This window comes from Bos javanicus, chromosome Y, assembly GCF_032452875.1.
Source record: "Bos javanicus breed banteng chromosome Y, ARS-OSU_banteng_1.0, whole genome shotgun sequence".
In the NCBI taxonomy this organism is placed as follows: Eukaryota; Metazoa; Chordata; class Mammalia; order Artiodactyla; family Bovidae; genus Bos; species Bos javanicus.
The window spans coordinates 1,778,511-1,803,179 of NC_083898.1; the positions used below are offsets into that span (position 1 = coordinate 1,778,511).

At 40.4% G+C, this 24,669-nt stretch overlaps 1 pseudogene; it reads left to right on the forward strand.

Annotated features, from left to right (window-relative positions):
• The window catches only part of LOC133243792 (ubiquitin-like modifier-activating enzyme 1), a 69,042-nt pseudogene that overhangs the window by 41,669 nt on the left and 2,704 nt on the right, over nt 1-24,669 (forward strand).

Genomic DNA, 24,669 nt, shown 5'->3' on the forward strand with positions numbered 1-24,669 from the left:
TAGTGAGGCTTTATCATTCAGAACTTTTGTGAAATAAAGTTTCATTAAATTATTAAAGAGAGAAAGTTTCTGAAATAGACATCAAAAGAGGTCAGAAAAAGTGCCCCCTTGCTAGTTTTAGCAAGTAATTATATACCTATTAACAAGCTGCTAATTAGAGAAAAGAAATGCCTCAAAACTGAGGGAATAGCACCAGGCACCTGATCCAGAGCATGCATTTAAAGATAGCATTGGCAGAAGGTTAGTCATCCTGGGCCATAAAACAGCTGACATGAATTTTGAAGAAAGGGCATATTTCCAAGCAAATACTGAGTTCATTAACAGCTTAAGAGAACATATCCATGAGTAAAAGATACTGATTTGCAGAGCCATCATCTGTTCTGAGTCTTAGGCAGAACTGACTTGAAGAAAGCAGATTCTAAGGTAAATACATAGTTCATCAACATAGCTTAAGAAAAACATTTCCATAAGGAAAACACATTTTAGAAATATTAGTTTCAGGTGGAACCAGATGCCATTATGGCGACACAGAATTTTCAAAGACAGCTCCTTTTAATTTTTGTGTAGAGAAGGGGGAAAAAAGAAAAGAAGAAGAAGAAGCCTGACACTTGTAGTCTATTTTCTCTGCTTGGGAACCCCTAGCCAACACACTTTTGTCTGATTGCAAGTTCATTTATTGTGACCTGTGTGCTAGAGTACTCTTCAGCATGTGTCTCACCATAACAGGACCAACAGTTTAGTACATAGGCCATTAACAACAGATTCATCATCTAGATCAGATATGCTTCAAGTACTGAGCTTAATTATGCTATAGAGAATATGTGCTGCATCTCCTAAGCTTATAATCTAGAGCACACTTCTGACCACTCCTGTGCCAGTGCTCCAGTGCAATGGGCCACAATGAGTGAGACAACACTCTGGCGCCTTCATCCCACCACTACAGAGTCTGAGTTCTAGATGAATCCAGTCACTACTGGACCTGCATTCTAGAGCACACTTGCCACCACTTCACAGCACGTGCTTTACAGCAGGATGGCTAAAACTGATCAGTTGCTTCCTGAACCTGTGTCTTTCTACCACTGGACTTGTGTTCTACAGCAGATATTCCACAACTACTGGGCCTGTGCTTTAAAACTATCATATGCCAAATGCTGCCCTTGTCTTCCAGAGCATGGGTCTCACTATCACTCAGTCCAACTTTAGATCAGCTGTGCTGCCATTACTGAGTTTGTTCTCAGGATCATGTCTGAAGCCATGTTTTGTAGCACATCTATTGCCACAATGGATTCTGTGCACTATAACTGTCATGCCACAAATGAGCCTGCACTCTAGATTATGTGTGTGACAAGTACCGGTTTTCACCTTGGAGCATGATTCTCACTTCTATTGAACCCTGACTCTTAATTGCACATGCTACAATTACTGAACTTCACTCTTTAGCATTCTTCATAACTGAGCTTCATTCTAAGTAGGTGTGCTGTAAGTAATCAGCCCACACACTATGCATTGATGACCAATTTTATGGCAATCAGGAGCACACATTCTATCACTAGTGAGACTGTGTTCTAGAACACAGGTGCTGCAACTACTGAGCTTTCACTGTGGAGCACAAATCCCACCATTGTGAAATAGTAGTGTATAGTAAGTGTGCCAAAGTTACTGACTTTGCACTCTGGAGACCTTATCACTCATTACTGAGTATGCACTCTAAGCATATGTGCTGTCACTTGTGATCTTGTGTGTATGGTGACTACCTGAAGTTACTCTTCTTGCACTGTAGGGTATACATTCCACCACTACTGAGACTGAGTCTAGAAGTCACATGAAGCAACTATTGAACTTGGACTGTGGATATCATGTCCCACGACTACTCAACTTGCACTCCAGAGTTGACACATTGCAACTTCTGATCTTGAAATATGAGGTTCGTATTCTGCCACCATTAACATGTACTCTAAGGCAGGCATCCTGCCAATATTGAGCCTGCCTGCTATAACATCTCTGAGTATCTTTGAACCAACACTGTATGCTAAGCCTGCCTCAAAACTACCAGATCACCCTGTGTAACATGTGTCCCACAACATCTCAGTTTGCATCTGAACCATGTTTCTTGCTGCTACTGTACCACCCTTTACTTCACTCTTGCTGCAACTACTGAGCTGGCACCCTGGAGCGCATTATCTACCACTACTAAGCGCATACTGAAGTACATGCATCCAGTCAATCCAGAGCTTTTGTTCCAGAGCGGACATGCCACAGTTACTGACCTTGTACTCTGTAATTTATATTTTGCAACTACTATGCCTGTGACATTTAGCATCATACTACAATGACATAGCATGTCATCTGCTGCATTCCTACAATGCCTATCGGGCTTGTAGTCCAAAGCACAAATCATGCCTTTCATAACCCGAACTTTTGAGTAGACATGACAAAACTACTGAGCCTGCCCTCTAAAATATGTGCCTCAATACTAATGAACTCAGGTGTTTTTATCACATGTATGCTACTTCTGATTATGTTCCAAGCCCCTGTGCTATAACTACAAAGACCACAAACTAAATTATGCCTACAGCAATAACTGAATTTGGACATGGAACGTATGTCCTGCTTCTAATGAGCATGATATTAGAGCACATGTACCACACACAGGTAATTAGCTTACACTACAGAAAATACTTTACAACTCTAGTCAGCCCACATACCTAAGCCTATATATCACAAACAATTTTGCCTATGCTTTGGAACTGGCATGCTACTACTACTGAACATGTACCTACTTTCACCATTCCTAAGCACTCATTTCAAACTACGTGTGCTATAAATACTGAGATTGCACTCTGAAATATGTGTCTCATCACTATCGAGGCCACCATCCACAGCACGAGAGCTGCAACACTGAGCTTCAGTTCTGGAGCAATTTGCTGCCACTATTGTGCCTGTGCTGTAGAGCCATGTGCCACAAATAAAATGTAGTATAGAGTCCACTACTATTGAGCTCCTGTTGTTGAGTATATGACCTGCCACTACTAAGCCTGCATCATAAAACTTGCCTACTGCAACTACCAATACTGCACTCCTGATCCTGCATCCCTGAAATATTGAAATTACATTTTACATAAAGTGTGCCTTATGACCCTTCACTGTAAATATGCATGCCACAAGTATTAGCTTGCTGTTTTAAATGTAAATCAGCCCCTTCTTATTCTGTAGTCTAGATCAGGTATACCAAAGCAACTGCTGAACTTGCACTCTGAAGAATAGCTCTTGCCACCACTACACTATGAATTACACTTGGATCATGCATCCAACAATTTGAGTCTAAGTACTACAGCACACTTCTTGCCATTTCTGAGTCCTCATATTTAGGCAGGTATAAGAGAGTTAGTGATCCTGTGTTCTATAACACTTGCATTGCAATTACTGATCTTGCCTTCTGAAACATGTATTCTTCTACTCCTAAGCCCATGCTCCAAAATACCCATGCTGCAACTAGCATGGTACACTCATATGCGCCCTGGTATATATACTCTGCCCATAAGTGAGCCATTACTCTAGATCAAGTGTGGGGTCACTACTGTGCTTGAAAACTGAAGTAGGAATCTCACTTCAAGTATTCCAGTGTTCTAAGGATGTGTGCTACAACTAATTATGTTGTAGAACACCCATTAAGCTGCTAGTCAACCAGCACTCTATGCTCTAGATCATGCAAGCTGCAAATAGTGTACCTGGGATGTCTAGCCACAACTTCATGTCTGGTACAAAGCATCACATTTCTTGCCTTGACTGATCCTGCATCCTGTGATCCAGTGCACACATGCTACAAACTTATTCTTGACCACTTGTCTTGCCTCTACAGAGATCATGCTCTAGACCAGACATACTGTACCTCCTAGGCTTCCTCTCTGAAACCTGCATCCCAACATAGTTATCCAGCATTCAGTTGGGCATGTCCACCAACAACTGAGTCTGAATTCTTGAGCTAGTTTCTCACAACTACAGAGATGACACTGTGTATTATGTGTCAGCCAATACTGACTCCCATTTTTAGAGGATTCATACTGAAATTACAGCACTTTCACTCTAGACCATGCACTTCACCATCAAGGAACATACATCTTACAACATATGCCTGCCACCACAGACTCATTATCTAGAGAGGGCATGCTTCAACTCTATTCTGTGCTTTAGAGTACATGTGCATATCTCCACAGCTTACTTGCTACAGCATGCATCCCACCACTACTGACACTACTCTACCACAGATGTGCAACAACTAGTTCAATGGCAATTCGGAGTCTGTGTCCCAAAACTACTGAATTTGAGGTCTACTGTATGAGGCCTGAAACTACTGAGTTTACAGTCTGGAGCATGTTTCGAGCCACTAGTGTGCTTGCAATTGAGAGCAGACTGTCTAATACTGGTACATGGGAAGATACAACAAGCCAACTACTGAGACAACATTCTAGAACACACTCCCATCTCTACTGTGCCATTGCTCTACAGCAGGAGGGTTAAACTTCTCAGTTGCTTTCTGGAGAATGCATCTTTCCACTACTGAACTTGCATTTCAAAGCAAATGTTCCACAACTGTGGAACATGCGCTCTAAATCTGAATAACCTCAAGTACTTTCTTTTCCTTCAGGAGTATGTGTCTTGCCAGCGTGAATCCTGTTTTGGTCAGCTGTGCTGCAATCACTGAGTTTGCCCTTGGCATGTTTTAAATGACCATTTATGTGACACCTGATGCCACTATGGATTCTGTTCTCTAAAACTGTTGTGACACAATTAGTGATCTTGCATGCTAAACTATGAGTGCTACAAGTACTGAGTTTCACTCTGGAGAATGTGTCTCACCACTGCTGATCCCGAGTTCTTAAGTCTGCATTTTGCTACTAGAGAACTCCACATTGCAGCACAAATCACATCAAATCTGAGCATAGACCTAAGCAGGAGTACTGAAACCTCAGCACATTGCCAGATTATGCATTAACAACCAGTATCCAACTCAGATAGAGAAGGAAATGGCAACCCATTCCAGTGTTCTTGCCTTGAGAATCCCGGGGATGGGGGAACCTGGTGGACTGCTGCCTATGGGGTCTCACAGAGTCAGACACGATTGAAGCAACTTAACAGCAGCAGCAGCAGCATCCAGCTCAGAAGCATACATTCCTCCACTAATGAAACTGTGCTTGGGAATGCTGAGCTTCTAGCTTGGATCACACTTTCCACTACCACTGAACTAGTGGTCTAAAGCTCCTGACCAAAGTTACTGACCTTGTCCACTGTAGAACCTACAACATACTACTGAAGCTGCACTCTAAGCACATGTGTTGGCACTTGTGAACCTATGTCCAGAGGAAGCATCTGCAAGTGTTGTTCTTTCATCAAGGATATGGATTTTATGACTACTGAGACTGATCTACAGAAAAACCATGCTGCAATTACTGAATTGAATCTTGGAGCATGTGTCCACATACTCAATTTGTGCTCAAGAGCTGGCATTTTGTAAGTACTGAGCTTGCATCTGAGGTTCTCATACTGAGTTGTTCTCTAAAGCAGGTATCTTGTCAATATTATGTCTGCTCTCTATAACACCTTTGAGTATTATTGAGCTCACAGTGTAGAACATGCATGCATGAAAACTACTGAGCTCACCTTCTGTCTGTAGCATGTGTCCCACAACTACTCAGTTTACACTCTTGAGAGGGTGACAGGCAGGAAGGTAGGAGTCTCCAAACGGAGGAAATAGACTACAACTGTCAGACTTCTTTTTTATATATCTCTCTTAAGTTGCAAGGGGAAACAAACTACAAGTGTCAGATTTTTTTCCCTTCTCTATGCAAAATAAAAATGAGGTTTCTCTGTTGCTATGATGACACCTGGCTCCACCTGACCTTAATTTTTCTCAATCCTTGAGCTAACCAATGCATTTTTCTTATGGAAATGTTTTCCTTAAGCTATGTTAATAAACTATGCATTTACCCTAGACTGTTTCTTCAAGTCAATTTCACTTATGACCCTGAACTGACAATGGCTCAACAAAGCAATATGTTTTACTCCTACAGCTTTTCTCCTAATGTATGTTAATGAAACTATGTATTTGCTTGGAAATGTGCCTTCTTCAAGATTCATGTCAATTGTTTTATGGCCTGGGATGACTCACCTTGTGCTCGTATTATCATAAAAATGCATGTTGTGGGTGAGTGGCCTGGTGCCATACTGAGTTTTGAGACATTTCCTTTCTCTAAGTAGCAGCCTACTGGTAGCTATATAACATCCAGCTAAAGACAAGGTGGGGAGGCACTCTTTCTGCACCTTCTGATAGCTATGTCAGAAGGTTTCTCTGTCTCTTTTATACGTTAATAAAACTTTTTACAGAAAAGTGCTGAGTGACCAAGTTTCATCACTGGCCCCAGATAGAATTCCTCTCCTTTGGAGGCCAGGATTGCCAGCATCTTTCACAACTAACCGACAAACTTCCACTCTGAAGAATGTTTCTTTCCTTCTACTGTATTGCAACTCCCCCCGCACCCCCACCCCCACCTTCTGCTGCAACTAATGAGCAGGCACTCAGGAGTATGTGAACCACTACTACTGAGTGTAGGCCCAAGTGCATGTAATTGGCTTATACAGAGTCTGTGCTCTGGAGCAGAGATGCCACAAATACTGAGCTTCACTCTGGAATATGTAGTTTGCTAAGACTTTGCCTGTGGCCCTGAGCATTATGCTACAATGACATAGTTTGCAGTCTGATGTATCCTCCCATGACTTTGGGCTTGTATTTCAAGGCACATATCCTGCTCTTCTAAGTGCATGCTCTTCAGTAGACATTACACAACTGTTGATCTTTCATTCTGGAGAATTTACCCCAATACTAATTAGCTGGCATTCTGAGGCACCCAAGTGTCTCTTCTGCGGTAATTCTCCAAACTTATGAGTCACAACTAAGACCACATTCTAGATTATGAATGCTGCAATACTGAGTTAGGAAATTGGAGCATGCATCCTGCTACGAAATTAGGGCACATGTACCACAAGTAATTAACTTGCACTCTAAAGCATACATTGCAACTCTAGTCAGTTCTAAATCTATGGCATTTGCATCACAGTTGAGTGTGCCTCCTGTCAGCTGGCATACCAAAACTACAGAGGATGGATTATTCACAATTTTCGTTGCTACTGAAAGGTTGTTGCTGAACCACAAAAAGATGCTGGAATTCTTGGCCCCTGGAGAAGAAAAAATCAATCTGGGGCTAGAGACGAGACTTGATTGCTCAGAGCTTTTGTGTAATAAAGGTTTGTTAAGTATAAAGGAGATAGAGAAAGCTTCTGGCATAGGCATCAGAAAGGGGCATAAAGAGTACCCCCTTGCTAGTGTTAGCAATGGAGTTATATACTCTAGTTAGTTATTACAATGAATTAAAAGAATGTCTGGACGTTGTAAAGACCTCACTAGACCTACTCTCATAATCTACATTTTAAGATAACAAGATTATCTAGAAGGTTTTCCCCCAGAGACTGTCCTCAAGCAGGATGCGTTATTGTTATATAATCCTGAAATACGTAGAAGGGGAAAAAAAAATCTCCTTTCTTCTTCTTTGAAAATTCCAGACAGCTCTCTCCTTGAGGACCACTGCACTTCTTACCAATCTGCCTAGGAATTAACTCTCTCATTCTCCTCTTTTCTTTTAGGAGAATTATGTTGCCTAGGGAAAGGGGCATCATTTTCATTCCATAACTACTTCTTGCTGTGTAGGGGCATGGTTCCTAAATTGTAGAGGCAACATATTCTCCTAACCCTCATATTGAGGGTCTCTGATCCAGGGGCCCCAAATAATAGTGGGAGAAGGCTGCGGTACTCATAGGAGCTCAGATAACCATTTGTAAATTAAAAGCATTGATGCAACTAGAAACAAATCTAATTACACAATACAGATGCAGGGAGCAAACAGCAAAAATAGAACAATCATAATTACTGTGATTAAGATAGTTTTGCACTATGGGGAACTACTTAACATTTCCAAAAGTGAGGCAATTGAGGCTTCAGGAGTATCCATAGTCACAATCATCTTGGTCATGTGTTTAGTAAAATGAGTAACATTAGTGCTCATATTAGGTATATATGTACAGCATTGGGTATGAATAATGGCACAAATTTCACCTTGTGCAGCTGTCAGAATTCAATAGCCAATCTGTTTTGTAAAACCACCTTTCTATTTTGTGCTTGTTTGACATTAAGAGCTGAAATAGCTTTATGCGAATCTTGTAATGCCTGTTGAGTAAAGTTAATCAAAGCATCCCCTTGTAACATAACATGTGTAATTCTCAAAGATGGGACAAACACTGCAGCCAAATAATCATACCAGTGAAATACAGACCTTGCCCACCGAGTTTTAAGGTGGGGTAAATTAGCAGGCTTTCTGGAAGCTCTGAAAATATAAAGCCATGAGTAAAGGCTAGACCTAGGGTGCATCTCCCTATCCAACTAGGGGGAAGCCATGCCCATAGGTAAGAGCAACATTTGGAGCAAGCCAGCATGACTGAGATATCCAGTCCCAATTAGTGCCTGGCCAGAAAAAGGCAGGACCACAACTGGGTTGGAAAACACGGGAATGATTACATTGCATGTTTCCTGTGGCAAAAATCCCAAGTGTTTCCCATCATTATAATTAAGTTGTTGACTAACTTCTGGGGACGGCTTTGTTTGTTTCCAGCATATAGGGGCAGTAGATATTAGACGTCCGATTTCAGGAGTTAACCATATAACCTCATCCCATGTTTGATAAACGTCAGGTAAAAATCCATTAGATTTATACCTATTTGCCTCCTGTGTAGCAAAAGAGTCATTGAACTGAGACAACGTATAATCAAAATTAAAAGGCATATTACGTCCATAGAAAGTACAACGTGCTGCTCCAGTCCATTTTAGGGTTGTTAGATGCCATCAGATAAAAAAGAGGCATCGGGTATGATTGTTATTGAAAGTATTCACAGACTTGGAGAAAGTCTTTTCCTTGAAGTGGAAATGTCCATCACGGGAAGCCTTCACTGATGAAGAGGGAAACACTCCACAGACCCAGCAGTTAGACTGATTGTGAAATGCTGCATAGGAGTTAGCCCCGGACAGGAAGGCATTGTCTTGAGGATCAAACAGCAGACTCAGGACTTTGGGAGTCAGCAGAATTAGGCTCACATACGTTATCAGGCCCATCTGAAAAGTACAAAATCAGAGCATAGAAAGTAAAGACATAAAATGAAGTCACTTAGTTCTGGTCAGGGTGCCACCTCTTGAGTGTGATGTACCCATGAATCAATTCCTGGCACTTTGACAGTTGTGGGAGAAGAAAGAATAACCTGGTGTGGGTGTTCCCAGAGGGGCTCAAGGGATGAGCCCCCAGACCCCAATGTTTTTATGAGGACCTCAGTTCCTGGCTCAAATAGAGGCTTGCTGGACTCAGAGGCTGTGTCAGGAGTCGTTTCATGGAGTTCTGTTAAAATGCCTGTTGAAAAGCTGAGAGCTGAGTTACACAACTAGCTAATTTTAAGGCTTCTGGGTCTATAGCACGGTCTGTGTATAAGAAAGGCCTTCCATAAATACATTCAAATGGGGGACAGTCCCTCCTTTTGGGGGGAAATTCAAGCCCTCATTAAACCTATCGGTAGGACTTTAACCTAATTGTCCATTGTCTCGAGTTAATATGTGCAGATGTCTTTTGATAATGTCATTAGCTTTTTCACCCTTTCCTGAGTATTGGGGGTCTCCAGGAAGTGTAAGTGATATTCTATTCCTAGAGCTTTAGACACCCGCTGAGTTACAGCAGCTTTAAAGGTGGAGCCATTGTCACTCTGAAGGCTTCTTGGCAGCCCAAACCTGGGGATACTTGCATGGGTTAAAATCATTATAACCTCCTTAGTCTGTTCACTATGACAGGGAAAAGCTTCAATCCATCAAATAAAAGTGTCCACCCAAACTTGTAAGCAAGAATAACCATTAGCTTTTGGCATATGATTAAAATCAATTTCCTAGTCTTCTCCAGGATATTCTCAACGTCGTTGTAATCCAGATTTTGCTAGCTTTTCAGACTTTGGGTTATTTTCTGACAAACCTCACACCTTTTGATAATGTTCTCTAAAGTTTTCATTACATTTTACCTTCAAACAAATAAGAAGCCATCTTGTAAGTATTCTCTGCACCTAAATGAAAACTCTGGTGTAAACCCTTAGGAATTTTCCATCGAGTGTTTTCAGGAATTATTAATAGTCCATTCTTGGACTGTAGCCATCCTTTATCAGCAATCATTGCTCCTCTTTTCTCATATCTTCCTAATTCTGCCTCAGTATATTGTGGTTTTTCCTCTTCCACAGGACCTGTCCAGATCAAAGGCATCTGTAATGATGGGGTTTCATACAGTGCCACTTTACTGGCTTGGCAGTCAGTGAGCTGATTATCTTTAGCTACCTTACATCCATACCTGTTATATTCTTTGCAACGCATAAGAGCTACTTCTTTAGGACCATATATAGTGGTTAAAAGTCTCTAGATCTTTCTGAAATGTTTAATAGTTTCTCCTGTTGCTGTTTTAAACTTTATTTTTTTTTTACACGTATTTCATCATGAGCATGTTAAGTCAAATAAGCATACTGAGAATCAGTGTAGATATTTACCCGCTGCCCTTTGCTTAACTCTAGAGTTCAATTCAGAGCCACAAGCACTGCTAATTGAGTACTGGTCCCTGGGGGAGATATATTGCTTCTAAAACCTTTTAGCAGTCACTATGATGTAACCTGCTTTACGCTTTCCATCATGAACAAAGGAACTGCCGTGAATAAATATTTCCATGTCAGAATTGTCTAATGGAGTACCCATTAGATCTTCCCAAGCTGCATAGTTTAAAGTTAGGAATGGGGAACTATCATGATCAGATGTTTCATTTTCTTTCTCAGGAAGGAATGTGGCAGGATTTAAATTTCCACAAACTTTAAGCTTACTTACTGGTCCTTCTAACAACAATGACGGATATTTAAAAAGTTTACTGTCTTTCATTCAAATATTAACCTTAGAATTTAAGATTCCACTCACATCACGAGAAGTCAGTACAGTAATGTTTCATCCATTAATTATTTTTAAAGCTTCAGGTGTTAATAAAGTTGCTACCTCAATTATTCTTAGGCACTGGGGCCACCCACGAGAAAATACATCTAATTCTCTGTTTCAATAAGCAATAGGTGGCTGGTTCAGGGTTGTGTCAAAACTCCCAAGGCCACACCTTTTATTTTAGTGACAAACAAATTGAATTCTGACCCTGTGGGCGAGCTCAGAGAGGGAGCTTGCAGGAGAGCAGTCTGAATAAACTTAAAAGCCTTTTGAGTATCCGGAGACCAAACCAGTTTGTGGGTTTGGGCCTGCTGTGTTTCAGCTATAAGTTTACATAAAGGCTGGGCAAGTTTCCTGTTACCCAGAATCCAAATGTGACAGTAACCCGTGATTCCCCCAAATCCTCTCAATTGTCTTAAATTCATAGGTAGGGGGTGATTTAGTATCGGTTTAATTCTCTCAGGACCTATGGCCCTAGTCCCTTCTGATATGATTAGGCCCAGATATCTAACAGGTTTTTGGCAAAGCTGAGTCTTTTCTCTTGATGCTTTGTAACTGCAGCCTGCCAGAAAGTTTAGGAAGTCTTCTGAGGCTCGTGAACAAGCTTCCTCCATCTCAGCACTGAGCAAAATATCATCCCTATATTGTAGCATCACTGCTTCAGAGCTATTAAAATTTTGTAAATTCTCGTGACAAATCTTGTCCAAATAAGTGAGGACTCAGTGCATGAAATCCCTGAGGAGCAATAAACTTAAAGAAGAACAGAGATAGCCGGCTGCAGACCCAGCCCCAGAGAGACAATATCTATAAAACTGTAAGCAGGCTTCTTTGCTAACTAAAACTTTTTGGGGGTCTGGACGGTTAACATCTGCCTGAGAAGGTGCGCCGGTTTTACACCCAGATAACCGAGTGGCGGGGAGGCGATAAGTCGCAGCATTGGCGCTCGCCAAACACCTCATCACTTGAGCTGCTCGGACCTGGGAAGAGCACAAAACTCAGGCCCAACTGAGTCTGCGCCTCTGAGGACTACCCGAGTGCCTGAACCTGAGCGGCTTGGACCTGGGAGGTACATGCAACACAGGGCCAGCCTCGGATTGTTCCCGGCAGAACAACCTAGAGCCCGAGCAGTGTGGGCAGGGAGGCTACACGTGCCGTGAGCGGGGGCAGACCCAGTGTGGCTGAGGCACTGCGAGCGCATGCCAGTGTTATTTGTTTGCGGCATCCCTCCCTCCCTCCCCACAGCGCGACTGAACAAAGAGAAGAAATACAGCTCCACCCATCAGAACACTGACACAAGCTTCCCTAACCAGGAAACCTTGACAAGCCACCTGTACAAACCCACACACAGCAAGGAAAAGCCACAATAAAGAGAACTCCACAAACTGCCAGAATACAGAAAGGACACCCCAAACTCAGCAATTTAAACAAGATGAAGAGACAGAGGAATAGCCAGCAGATAAAGGAACAGGATAAATGCCCACCAAACCAAACAAAAGAGGAAGAGATAGGGAATCTACCTGATAAAGAATTCCGAATAATGATAGTGAATTGATCCAAAATCTTGAAATTAAAATGGAATCACAGATAAATAGCTTGGAGACAAGGATTAAGAAGATGCAAGAAAGGTTTAATAAGGACCTAGAAGAAATAAAGAAGAGTCAATATATAATGAATAATGCAATAAATGAAATTAAAAACACTCTGGAGGCAACAAATAGTAGAATAACAGAGGCAGAAGATAGGATTAGTGAATTAGAAAATAGAATGGTAGAAATAAATGAATCAGAGAGAATAAAAGAAAAACGAATTAAAAGAAATGAGGACAATCTCAGAGACCTCCAGGACAATATTACACGCTACAACATTCGAATCATAGGGGTTCCAGAAGAAGAAGACAAAAAGAAAGACCATGAGAAAATACTTGAGGAGATAATAGTTGAAAACTTCCCTAAACTGGGGAAGGAAATAATCACCCAAGTCCAAGAAACCCAGAGAATCCCAAACAGGATAAACCCAAGGCGAAACACCCCAAGACACATATTAATCAAATTAACAAAGATCAAACACAAAGAACAAATATTAAAAGCAGCAAGGGAAAAACAACAAATAACACACAAGGGAATTCCCATAAGGATAACAGCTGGTCTTTCAATAGAAACTCTTCAAGCCAGGAGGGAATGGCAAGACATACTTAAAATGATGAAAGAAAATAACCTACAGCCCAGATTATTGTACCCAGCAAGGATCTCATTCAAGTATGAAGGAGAAATCAAAAGCTTCTCAGACACGCAAAAGCTGAGAGAATTCTGCACCACCAAACCAGCTCTCCAACAAATACTAAAGGATATTCTCTAGACAGGAAGCACAAAAATGGTGTATAAATTCGAACCCCAAACAATAAAGTAAATGGCAATGGGATCATACTTATCAGTAATTACCTTAAACGTAAATGGGTTGAATGCCCCAACCAAAAGACAAAGACTGGCTGAATGGATACAAAAACAAGACCCCTACATATGTTGTCTACAGGAGACCCACCTCAAAACAGGGGACACATACAGACTGAAAGTGAAGGGCTGGAAAAAGATTTTCCATGCAAATAGGGACGAAAAGAAAGCAGGAGTAGCAATACTCATATCAGATAAAATAGACTTTAAAACAAAGGCTGTGAAAAGAGACAAAGAAGGTCACTACATAATGATCAAAGGATCAATCCAAGAAGAAGATATAACAATTATAAATATATATGCACCCAACACGGGAGCACCGCAGTATGTAAGACAAATGCTAACAAGTATGAAAGGAGAAATTAACAATAACACAATAATAGTGGGAGACTTTAATACCCCACTCACACCTATGGATAGATCAACTAAACAGAAAATTAACAAGGAAACACAAACTTTAAACGATACAATAGATCAGTTAGACCTAATTGATATCTATAGGACATTTCATCCCAAAACAATGAATTTCACCTTTTTCTCAAGCGCACATGGAACCTTCTCCAGGATAGATCACATCCTGGGCCATAAAGCTAGCCTTGGTAAGTTCAAAAAAATAGAAATCATTCCAAGCATCTTTTCTGACCACAATGCAGTAAGATTAGATCTCAATTACGGGAGAAAAACTATTAAAAATTCCAACATATGGAGGATGAACAACACCCTGCTGAATAACCAACAAATTACAGAAGAAACCAAAAAAGAAATCAAAATTTGCATAGAAACGAATGAAAATGAAAACACAACAACCCAAAACCTGTGGGACACAGTAAAAGCAGTCCTAAGGGGAAAGTGCATAGCAATACAGGCACACCTCAAGAAACAAGAAAAAAGTCAAATAAATAACCTAACTCTACACCTAAAGCAACTATAAAAGGAAGAAATGAAGAACCCCAGGGTTAGTAGAAGGAAAGAAATCTTAAAAATTAGAGCAGAAATAAATGCAAAAGAAACAAAAGAGACCATAGCAAAAATCAACAAAGCCAAAAGCTGGTTCTTTGAAAGGATAAATAAAATTGATAAACCATTAGCCAGACTCATCAAGAAACAAAGGGAGAAAAATCAAATCAACAAAATTAGAAACGAAAATGGAGAGATCACAACAGACAACACAGAAATACAAAGGATCATAAGAGACTATTATCAACAATTATATGCCAATAAAATGGACAACGAGGAAGAAATGGACAAATTCTTAGAAAAGTATGACTTTCCAAAACTCGACCAGGAAGAAATAGAAAACCTTAACAGACCCATCACAAGCACGGAAATTGAAACTGTAATCAAAAATCTTCCAGCAAACAAAAGCCCAGGTCCAGACGGCTTCACAGCTGAATTCTACCAAAAATTTAGAGAAGAGCTAACACCTATCCTGCTCAAACTCTTCCAGAAAATTGCAGAGGAAAGTAAACTTCCAAACTCATTCTATGAGGCCACCATCACCCTAATACCAAAACCTGACAAAGATCCCACAAAAAAAGAAAACTACAGACCAATATCACTGATGAATATAGATGCAAAAATCCTAAACAAAATTCTAGCAATCAGAATCCAACAACACATTAAAAAGATCATACACCATGACCAAGTGGGCTTTATCCCAGGGATGCAAGGATTCTTCAATATCCGCAAATCAATCAATGTAATACACCACATTAACAAATTGAAAAATGAAAACCATATGATTATCTCAATAGATGCAGAGAAAGCCTTTGACAAAATTCAACACCCATTTATGATAAAAACTCTCCAGAAAGCAGAAATAGAAGGAACATACCTCAACATAATAAAAGCTATATATGACAAACCCACAGCAAACATTATCCTCAATGGTGAAAAATTGAAAGCATTTCCTCTAAAGTCAGGAACAAGACAAGGGTGCCCACTTTCACCATTACTATTCAACATAGTTTTGGAAGTTTTGGCCACAGCAATCAGAGCAGAAAAAGAAATAAAAGGAATCCAAATTGGAAAAGAAGAAGTAAAACTCTCACTATTTGCAGATGACATGATCCTCTACATAGAAAACCCTAAAGACTCCACCAGAAAATTACTAGAACTAATCAATGATTATAGTAAAGTTGCAGGATATAAAATCAACACACAGAAATCCCTTGCATTCCTATACACTAATAACGAGAAAACAGAAAGAGAAACTAAGGAAACAATTCCATTCACCATTGCAACGAAAAGAATAAAATACTTAGGAATGTATCTACCTAAAGAAACTAAAGACCTATATATAGAAAACTATAAAACACTGGTGAAAGAAATCAAAGAGGACACTACTAGATGGAGAAATATACCATGTTCATGGATTGGAAGAATCAATATAGTGAAAATGAGTATACTACCCAAAGCAATTTATAGATTCAATGCAATCCCTATCAAGCTACCAACAGTATTCTTCACAGAGCTAGAACAAATAATTTCACAATTTGTATGAGAATACAAAAAACCTCGAATAGCCAAAGCGATCTTGAGAAAGAAAGATGGAATTGGAGGAATCAACCTACCTGACTTCAGGCTCTACTACAAAGCCACAGTTATCAAGACAGTATGGTACTGGCACAAAGACAGAAATATAGATCAATGGAACAAAATAGAAAGCCCAGAGATAAATCCACGCACATATGGACACCTTATCTTTGACAAAGGAGGCAAGAATATACAATGGATTAAAGACAATCTCTTTAACAAGTGGTGCTGGGAAATCTGGTCAACCACTTGTAAAAGAATGAAACTAGAACACTTTCTAACACGATATACAAAAATAAACTCAAAATGGATTAAAGATCTCAATGTAAGACCAGAAACTATAAAACTCCTAGAGGAGAACATAGGCAAAACACTCTCTGACATACATCACAGCAGGATCCTCTATGACCCACCTCCCAGAATATTGGAAATAAAAGCAAAAATAAACAAATGGGACCTAATTAAACTTAAAAGCTTCTGCACATCAAAGGAAACTATTAGCAAGGTGAAAAGACAGCCTTCAGAATGGGAGAAAATAATAGCAAATGAAGCAACTGACAAACAACTAATCTCAAAAATATACAAGCAACTCCTATAGCTCAATTCCAGAAAAATAAATGACCCAATCAAAAAATGGGCCAAAGATCTAAATAGACATTTCTCCAAAGAAGACATACAGATGGCTAACAAACACATGAAAAGATGCTCAACATCACTCATTATCAGAGAAATGCAAATCCAAACCACTATGAGATACCATTTCACACCAGTCAGAATGGCTGCGATCCAAAAGTCTACAAATAATAAATGCTGGAGAGGGTGTGGAGAAAAGGGAACCCTCTTACACTGTTGGTGGGAATGCATACTAGTACAGCCACTATGGAGAACAGTGTGGAGATTCCTTAAAAAACTGGAAAGAGAACTGCCTTATGATCCAGCAATCCCACTGCTGGGCATACACACTGAGGAAACCAGAAGGGAAAGAGACACGTGTACCCCAATGTTCATCGCAGCACTGTTTATAATAGCCAGGACATGGAAGCAACCTAGATGTCCATCAGCAGATGAATGGATAAGAAAGCTGTGGTACATATATACAATGGAGTATTACTCAGCCATTAAAAAGAATACATTTGAATCAGTTCTAATGAGGTGGATGAAACTGGAGCCTATTATACAGAGTGAAGTAAGCCAGAAGGAAAAACACCAATACAGTATACTAACGCATATAGATGGAATTTAGAAAGATGGTAACGATAACCCTGTATACGAGACAGCAAAAGAGACACTGATGTATAGAACAGTCTTATGGACTCTGTGGGAGAGGGAGAGGATGGGAAGATTTGGGAGAATGGCATTGAAACATGTGAAATGTCATGTATGAAACGAGATGCCAGTCCAGGTTCAATGCACGATGCTGGATGCTTGGGGCTGGTGCACTGGGACAACCCAGAGGGATGGTATGGGGAGGGAGGAGGGAGGAGGGTTCAGGATGGGGAACACATGAGAAGTAAAAAATTAAAAAAAAAAAAAAAAAGAAGTTGATTTTCCTCTGCCAAACGCATTGGATAGAAGGCAGCTTTCAAATCAATTACTGAGAAATATTTGGCTCATTCAGGAATTTCAGACAATAAAATATAAAGATTAGGCACCACAGGGCATAAAGGAATGACAGCCTCATTTATATTTGTAAATCTTGAACTAGTCTCCATTTACCATTTGATTTCTTTATACCAAAAATAGGAGTGATGCATGGACTGTTACAGGGAATTAATAGCCCCTGCTCCTTTAAAGTTTTAATGATGGGTTTTATCCCTTTCTTAATCTCAGGTTTCAGTAGATACTATTTTTGATGTGGAAATAAATGCAAGTCTTCAAAATTAAAAATGAAAGTATTTTTAATTGAAATGCAGTTGACTTAAAATCTTGTTAGTTTCTAGTTTATAGTAAAGTGATTTAGTTGTATATACATTATTTTATGTGTTCTTTTCCATTATAGTTTATCACAGCATATTGGAAATTGTTTCTTGTGCTATATTGCAGGACCTTGTTGTTTATCCATCCTATGTGCAATAGTTTGCATCTGCTAATCCCATACTTGCAATCCAAGGGAGAGGTGGGTGGTGGAGAGGGAGAGTGGGAGGTTCTTCCGTTCTGGTTTTAATAGTACTGTTGATCCTGGGAGGGTGTGAATTGACAGATAAGTCTTCATGCTTTGTATCCTCCAGGTCCCTATACCTTTAATATCTGTGATACCTCAAATTTCTCTGATTATATCCGTGGAGGCATTCTCAGTCAGGTCAGAATAACTAAGAATATAAGCTTTGTGAATATGTGCAGGAGGGTGTACTGTAGGGGTCCAGGTATTTCTTGTTTTGTTTTGCTTTTCTAGTTCTAATGTGCTGTTCTCTGTTCTCCACCAGAAATCCTTGCTCAACTCACTGGCAGAGCCAGACTTTGTGATAACAGATTTTGCCAAATATTCTCCCTCTGCTCAGCTGCACATTGGTTTCCAGGCCTTGCACCAGTTCTGTACTCAGCATGGCCGGCCCCCTCAGCCCCACAATGAGGTAGGTGGGTGAGCAACCTAGCCTGGGTCCTTGCACCAAAGCTCCACCATTACTTATTTTCTCTTTAGTTTTTCTACATCTCCCTCTCCCCACAATGGAATGACTGGGTCTTTGTTTCTTGTGTAGTACCAGAAGGAGGCAGCAGAACTGGTGACCCTAGCAGAGGCTGTGAAGTCTCAAGCCCCGCCATCAGTGCAGCAAGACAAGTTGGATGAAGACCTCATCTGGAAGCTGGCTTACGTCGCTGCTGTGGATCTAGCACCCATGAATGCTTTCACTGGGGGCCTGGCTCCTCAGGAGGTAATGAAGGTAAGTTTGGGTTGAAGGACAGTGGTGGAGTGGGCTAGGTTTCTTTCTGACTCTGCTACTTACTGTCAGGCTCTGGTTAACCAGGGAGCACTCCCTCTTTCTTACCTCCTCTTCAGGCCTGCTCTGGAAAGTTTATGCCTATTATGCAGTGGCTGACTTTGATGCTCTTGAGTGTCTCCCTGAGGACCAAGAAGCTCTTACAGAGGACAAATGCCTTCCAGTATGTGATGGGGGCCCAGAGAAAAGATATTTCTTTGGTCCTCTCTGACATACCTTTTCTCTAATCATCTCCTCCCTTCACATGATGCAGTGCCAGAACCGTTATGGTGAGCAGGTGGCTGTATTTGGCTCCGGCCTGCAAGAGAAGCTGGGCAAGCAGAGATACTTCTTGACAAGAACTCCTATTGGGCAAAAGCTACTTTTGTTTATTCTAGCTCAGGCCACCTCTTCTTAAGTCTCCTGCTGCCTTGGAAGGGTAGGTGTTTGATTGTACCTTCATCTCTTCTGTGTACCATTTTATTTATTTTTTTAATACCAGATCCTTTGTTCCTGGTCTTCTGCCTCCTTCCTGATGACCATGCATTTTTATGCTCCTGGGACTTAAATATTCAATACTAGATTCTCTTGTCCAACCCTCTCTTACAGTCTCCAGGAGAAATAAGGACTGAGGGGTTGTGTTGTTACCTGAGTGCTCCTAACCATCACCTCTCTCTTCTTGACTGCATCTCACTCAGGTGGGTGCAGAGGCCATTGTCTGTGAACTGCTCATGAACTTTGCCATGATTGGGCTAGGCTCTGGGGATGGTGGGTCAATCACAGTTACAGACATGGACATCATTGAGAAGTCAAATCTGAACCGACAGTTTCTGTTCTGTCCTTGGGATGGCACAGTGAGTGAGATGCACAGGGTTAAGTTGTTGCATTTTTATCCTTTTTCTTCTTATCTATCATACTGACTTAGGTCTTTTTTGTTTCCCCTTTCCTTCAGTTCCTCCCTTAATTTTTCTCTACAGTTCAGTCTTACAGCAGATATTCACTGAATACTTATATCTTGCATTTGTCATTTTATATCTCTCCCTACTTTTTTTTTCTTTGATTTTTAGTTATTGATTACATGAGATTACAGGAGCTAGGTTATAGGGGAAAGTCTTATGTGAAAGTCTTATGTAAATTCAGGCTCATTTTTTGTCTGCTCAGTGTCTGCATTTCATTTTATCATGAAGGTACTAGGCACTACTTTCACAGTTGAGATATATAAGAAAATAGAGACATTTCTGCTCTTCTCTAATGCAATGATATAAGATGGAGAGATTCTCAAAATTCAGTGGAGGTAGACAGCACTTTTTCCTCAAGTCCACAAATGTTTCAAGACTTACTAGGATATTATTTTCTTTTTATTCTCATTTCACCAGCGGAATGGGGGAATCTTCTTCTCTACTTTTGAAAGCTGTCTGAAAAGGACACAGTGTTTTCCAAATGAGTAGATGATGGTACAGAATTTTGCATTAAGGAAAGATCCATTCAAAATGCATTGAAAACCAGTGGATGTTGATATGGATTCCACATTTCACCTTGCAACTGCATTTGTAAACACTTGTCAAGTGTTATGTATTTTTTAAAAATATCACCTAAAAACTGTTACTGAAACATATATATATATATATTATTTTTTTTTTTGGTAAGGCTGACTATCCCTTATGTTCTTTTAAACAAAATATATAATACATTGACTGTACGAGTTGTGAAAATTCATCTGTCTTCTAAAATAGCTTAAGAGAAATTTGCAAAACCATAAATACACTCGATCCCTGTCTAATAGTACAGTTTTTCTCCATGATTTTACTATATAATGGAATTATCCTAGTCTTAAACAGACTAATATTATTTAAACCTTTCTCTGTTTAGATGTCTAATGTAGGAAATATTGATGGCTTTGCATCACATTAAAAAAAAAAAAAACAACTTTGTAAGAGCTCTACTTTTGTCAACTACTAGAGTGGATAAATACCAATAACAAAATGTATAGTTTGAACATGGGGTTAAAAATAATGTTTCAGGCTAAGAATGAAATGCAAGATAAAGAACATAAAGCCATGAGAGGGTAGTTTGCAATGTGTTAAAAAAAGGTCTCATTGGAGAGGTGACATTTCCACAGAGAACTAAAGATGAGAGAGGTGAAGGGGAAGAAATTTCAGGAAACAGTATACCACATAAAGGTAACAGCATGAGGAAAATCTCAAGGTTGAAATATTCTTTCTGTGGTTAAGAGACAGAGACAGTGCGAGATCATGGGAATAGAGAAACCTGTAAAAGTAATAGGGGCCATCTCACTGTTTCCTTTGTTGAGAGTGGGAACTGACAGAGGGTTTTGAACAGATAAGGAACATGAGCTGATACAGGGTTTCAGAGGATCCTGGTTTTGTAAACCAGAGGATCTTGGTTTTCTCACAGCGAATGCACCCCACATGCATTCTGGGTGCTGGTAAGTAAAACTAACAATGCATATTGGGTAGATAGAAGAAACAGGTGCTCAACGCATTGTCTACTGTTGTATCACTGTTTTCTTTTTCAGCCCCGTTCCCAATACGTTTCAGCCTCCGCTGTGTGGATTTTTGTCCTGTGCCACAGAGCCTCTGAACTCACAGTGTCGGTCTTGAGCATCATTACTTAATCAGTTTTTAGAATAGGTCTGCACATGTCAGTTGGGTGATTATATGAATGACAGTTCTGTTTGCTCTGCCCCTACCCAGAAATCGAAGTCTGACACAGCTGCTGCAGCTGTGAGCCAAATAAATGCACACATCCGGGTTATAAGCCATCAGAACTGTGTGGGCCCTGAGACAGAGCATGTGTATGATGATGACTTCTTCCAAAACCTGAACGGTGTAGCCAATGCCCTTGACAGTGTGGATGCCTGTAAGTGTTCTGGATGGGTGAAAAGAAGGCCAGAGCGATGTTTGTGTTTTCAGGAGGCAGTGTCACCATCTCATGTACTGATGTTTACCTCCCCTTCATCTGCTGACTCTTTTCCACAGGCATGTACATGGACCGCCGCTGTGTTTACCACCATAAGCCACTTCTGGAGTCAGGCACACTGGGAACCAAGGGTAATGTAAAAGTGGTTATCCCCTTCTTGACGGAGGCATACAGCTCCAGCCAGGACCCTCCTGAGAAGTCCATCCCCATCTGCACACTGAAGCACTTCCCGAACTCCATCGAGTACACTTTGCAGGTGACCAGCTGTGGGGGTAGAAAGAGGTGAAACAGATAGGCATCTGGACAGTGCCAAGCTCTTTTGATTCCAGTGATGCACGCCTCAGTGTATATAAAATGTGCCCTGCCTTCAAATCTCCTTCATTCGCTTACACCTAGTATCCTAAACTTTTTGGAATGCTTTTTCTTAACTTGCGAATTTTATTTTGCAAACATACAGCGAAGTATTATGTATACTATGTAAACTATTTTGCGTAAGAAATGTATATCTAACAAGTGAAGATGTTTCTCTTAACATACAGGATATTGTTTTCTTGCTAAACAAAATCATCTTAATATCAGCTCTGCTTGTTATTTAAAGGCCTGTCTAACACTGAGTACGTAGTTTTGAATATAGCTCTCTGATTTTTGTCCAAAAAACATTTAGCAGCTTGTCAGAGTAATGCTGTTTACATAATGTACATATATAGAGAAGCACATATCTTTCATCTAGATTGACAATGTAAAAGCCTCTGGTTAGCTGGCACTCAGAACCTACCCCTAATCACTGTCTCTTTTTTGGTCTGCAAATAACCATCATTTTATCAAAATAATTCTTAATGCAGTTTTTGAGTATGTTTAGGAAGTATGGGAATAGTAAGAAAATGAGAAGAAACAGTTGTATCTGTCACTTTTCCTTTCAGGATGAGTTTATACTGACAGATTCAGTACGCAGTGTGTCTCTCTGCCTGTCCATGCCTCCCATGTTTGTGTGTGTATGTATATATTTATAGTCAGAGACAGAGGGAGAGGTAGTAAGATGTATTGGGGTGTGTGTGTGTGTCTGTCTGTCTGTCTGTTTCTCTGAATATGTAAAACCCTTGCAAGATTATGGTTCCATTACTCTGTTTCTTTCGACTAACATACAGAGAGGCCAGTAAAAGGGCTTTTGAAACAAATACCTGTTTGACACTTGGACTTAAGCTCTTCATGCTTCAGATCCCCTTATCTGTAAAATGGAAATGAAACTTGTCAATCTGACAGGACTTTTGTGAAGCATTTACATTTGGTATGTCCTTGTGACATTCACAATAAGTTTAGAATACATACCTGTGTGCTTATTATTTGATATTAACTCCTTGAGGTATAGATATTAGTGATATAGAATCTTTAAATGAGGATACAAAAGACAAGATGTATCTGAAGGTCACAAAAGTGTGGCAGAGCTGGCATTTGGATCTAGATCTCCACCAGCAGGATGTTTCACATCACTTTGCCTGGGACTGTATTTATTTATCTTTTAATTCTCAGGGGGCAAAGTGCTATTATTATTTTCTGCCCAGTCTTCAGAAGATCACTGTGGAGAGATCATTCATGTTTTATTCTTTGTGTGAACTTTTTTCTATAATTTAGGCACGACATACCTAGGCTAGTGTATATAACCTCAGAAGTTTTCCACAAACTTAGCCTTGGCAGTAATTTCTGCCCAGACCAACCTCATGGATTTTTAAATGGAATGGTGGGGGCTTCAAAAGTTTGAGGAGTCCCATTGGTAGGGCTTCATTCTTCTGTTTTCCAATAGCAGACATGCTCTTCCTATTTCCTGTATTTCCCTGATATTCTCTCTAATGCCTGCAGAAAAGTTAACTTTTTTTCCTGTATCCCACGTAATGTCTTCTGCTCAGTCTGAAGTAGGCTTGGGATGAGTTTGAAGGTCTTTTCAAGAAGCTGGCAGAAAACATCAACCAATATCTTATGTGAGTACTTTCGTGCAAATGCCTGCTCACCCTTCCTCTGGCCTGTCAGGCAGAGTACTCTGTAACCATTTAACAGTTAGGACCTACTGTACTTTTTTTTTTTCCCTCAGGGGTTTGGGGGACACACCAATAATCACACCTGTGGTTTATGGACACTTAGTACCCCAGGCAGGGATTGAAACCATACCCCCTCTGGCAGAAAGACAGTTAGTGGTGACCAGGGAATTCCCTGGTGTACTTTCTGAACAAATTAATGGTTGCTTGGGCCTTATACTTTTGGAAGATAGGACTGACTGTCCACAGACATAAGCTTACTCCTAAGATAACTTTGTAATTCTGCATTGGTTTCCCCTTTGATTCTTGATAGAGATCCCAAGTTTGTGGAACGAACGCTGTGCCTGGCAGGCTCCCAACCTCTGGAGGTGCTGGAGGCTGTGCAGCGCAGCTTAGTGCTGCAGCGGCCACAATCATGGGCTGACTGTGTGACCTGGGCATACTACCACTGGCATACCCAGTACTCCAACAACATCAGATAGCTGTTGCATAACTTTCCCCCTAACCAGGTAGTAACACAGTTTTAGGGACCATTTGTCAGAATAGGTCTACTGGGAACAGTTTACCCCAGCATTGTTTAATTTATTTTTTATTTATATTTAAATGGAGGGTAGTTGCTTTACACTATTGTGTTGGCTTCTGCCACGGTTTTGACATGATTCACTCTGGTTAATCCAGTTGTGGCAAGCTCAGCAAGCCTTTGAGAG